This window comes from Dendroctonus ponderosae, unplaced genomic scaffold (genome assembly GCF_020466585.1).
Source record: "Dendroctonus ponderosae isolate FM_Combo_2020 unplaced genomic scaffold, Dpon_F_20191213v2 Dpon_F_20191213_1, whole genome shotgun sequence".
In the NCBI taxonomy this organism is placed as follows: Eukaryota; Metazoa; Arthropoda; class Insecta; order Coleoptera; family Curculionidae; genus Dendroctonus; species Dendroctonus ponderosae.
Genome location: NW_026017110.1, coordinates 1,671,157 through 1,674,007, shown reverse-complemented (window position 1 = coordinate 1,674,007; position 2,851 = coordinate 1,671,157).

The window sequence follows — 2,851 nt, the reverse complement described above, 5'->3', positions numbered from 1 at the left end:
GTCAACCTTTTCATGTGCAGATAATTTTAACTTCCTACATCTAACATTTGTTTTGTCATACGCTGATAAAATGTTTTCTCTGTTTTTCCATATTGGTGCAACAGTAGACTTTCCAAGTGCTAATTCCTTACAAATGTCACTCTGTTTTACTCCACTTTTTATTTTGTTAATAATCTCGTACTTTTCATTTGTGAAAAAGCTTTGCGTTTTTGTTTTTCCATTCTAAAACGATTTACGCGACAAAAAACAACAAGTCATTGGCTGTCTCTCGCTCTCACTAATATAAACAACTCCGCACGATTGGTGTTGCTGAGCGTGGAAGTTCGTTATAAACGGAAAGTAAATATAGAACTAACCTAAAAAGTGATCGTTATATCCGGAAGTTCGTTATAAACGGGTTTGTTATAACCAGTAAAAAAATACGTTGGTCTTTATGGACGACGTTTCAATTAAAGGAAAATAGTTCGTTTTAACCGCAAGTTCACTATAATCGGGTTTATTATAAGCGGACTTTACTGTATTTCATATACAATATCCTGCAGCCAAGTCTAACCGTTTTTGGTGTATTTGGAATTTTATGTATAAAATGACAGTTGCAGCCACTCGAATAATTATTCATTTTTTCTATAAGGGAATTTGTCATACTTAATTTGAGTCGCTTTTATTGTTGAAAAGGACTTACTTTAATGGAATTTCGACAAAATTTTGAAAACTATTAATACCAAGTCTTAAAAAATAAGTTTCAAAATACAGTTGAAAAAACCGCCCAAAATCAATTTTTTCAAATGGAAACCCCCATTGCTGATAATTTTTGCATATTCAGTATTAAAAATAAGTGTTAGTTTGTCTAACGATGTCTATTCCAAAAGTGTTGAGTTTTCGAAATATTGCGAATTTAATGTTTTCATATGGCTATTTTGCAGCATCTTCTTTTAAATCCTGTCACTCTTAGTTGCCATGACGAAAGTGGCCATTTTTAATACAATAATATGCCAAAGGAATGCTGACAGCTGTCAGTTACCTATTGACATCATACCTATCATACAAACGAAGATTATTTAATCTTATTTATTATTTATGAAGAATGTGATAAAGCTGTATGAAGAACATGTGACACATTTGCCCTTCGATATACACATAAACAGAAGCCTTCATGCTGTACTGTTAAACAAATTATAGAAAAATTCAAGAATTTTGAACACGTCGTAATACCAGTGATTGATATAATAATAATTAATGATACATAAACGGTTCTTGATATAACTTTATCACATTCTTCATACATAATAAATAAGTTTAATAAGGTAACTGACAGCTGTCAGCATTCCTTCGGCATTTGATTGTATTAAAAATGGCCACTTTCGTCTTGGCTAAGTCCTTGTCAACAATAAATGCGACTCAAATTAAGTATGACAAATTTCCTTATAGGAAAAATGAATAATTATTCGAGTGTAGGAAGTAGTAGTAGAGCGACACCCTGTATAGAAAAATTGTCTGAGGAGCTTAATTTTAAACAGAACATTGACTAACATGAAACAAATGGGGCTCAATAGCGCATCAAACAGAAACCAAGTCGCTCTAACCATTCAGAATTTGTCCAGTTCCAAACTTTGTTGAGAAGTTTATTTTTGATTGCCAGAAAGACCTAAACCGTCCATCTCAAATAAGGCAACAAAAGTCTGCATTTCATGCGGGTTAAAGTGTAAAAATCAGTTCGCCTGATAAAACTGCTCTAAACATCTACCTTCCACATCCACATGGGAACTCAACCGAATAAAACCGTTAATTGCTCCTAAACTGACCGACAATACTTCATTGTGGCCGATGATGGAAACCTCAATAGCCCACTTGTCAAATTTAATTAAAATCCCACAAATCGGGCAAAAATCGAGCGAGTCCCCTTCTTGAGCGAGCCCCAAAAAGAAAAACGTTTTAGAGCGCATTTAGGTAAAGTGCGTCCATCCCCCGAACGTGAAACGACAAAGAGCGGTCTTTTGACAAAACGCCCCAAATTTAAATGCTTCTTAAGTCAAACAAAAAAGTTGAATGGCAACTGGGAGGACGGCAAATTAAAACCGAATCGACAGGTCTGGTAATGAATGGGAAAAAGCGGAATTTCTCAACAGCGGGAAGACTCGACGTGCAGTCCCTGATTACGGCCTCCGTTACAATAATTGCACGTTGGTTCACACGTTACACCCCGTACATTCCTCCACTCTTTCTGCGATAAGTTTAGGGGCGCGGAAGTTACTTTGTATGCAATCCGGTGCACGCTGGGCGCTCCTTTCCAACCGGAACAATGTTAAATCTTCCGGCTGGGCCCCAAACTTTTCAACTTAATTAGCTCAGCACGATTCGGAATTTTCTTGGGAATCTCCACTTGAACTTCATGCAGAATTTGAAAACTGATAACAAAAAAAGATTAGCTAACTATGCGTCTCATGCAGCGCCAAATATAATTAGATGTTGGCATGCCCTGGGCACTCTCACTAACCGCCGTATGCACCGCCAAGCTACCTAATCGCGATCAACTAAACGCGTTTAAAAATTAATCCGGTTTAAGAACCCTTGAAATTTAGCGGCGGATTAGTTAAACCTTGTACGGATATGGCAACCGTGTTCTAGTGACTCGCGTTATCAACTTTCGCCCGGTGTTCCATTCAGAGATGCCAAGTCTACCGATTTTTCGGTAGATCTATCGATTTGTCAAGGAACCTACCGATGCCTTGCAGATTTCTACCGAAAAGTAACAAATAAAAGTTGAAAAAAATTACGTGGATTCCTTAAAATATAACAAATTTCCATTCTTGATCAAAGTACGTTGGTAATAGCAGACATTTTATTTTAGCAC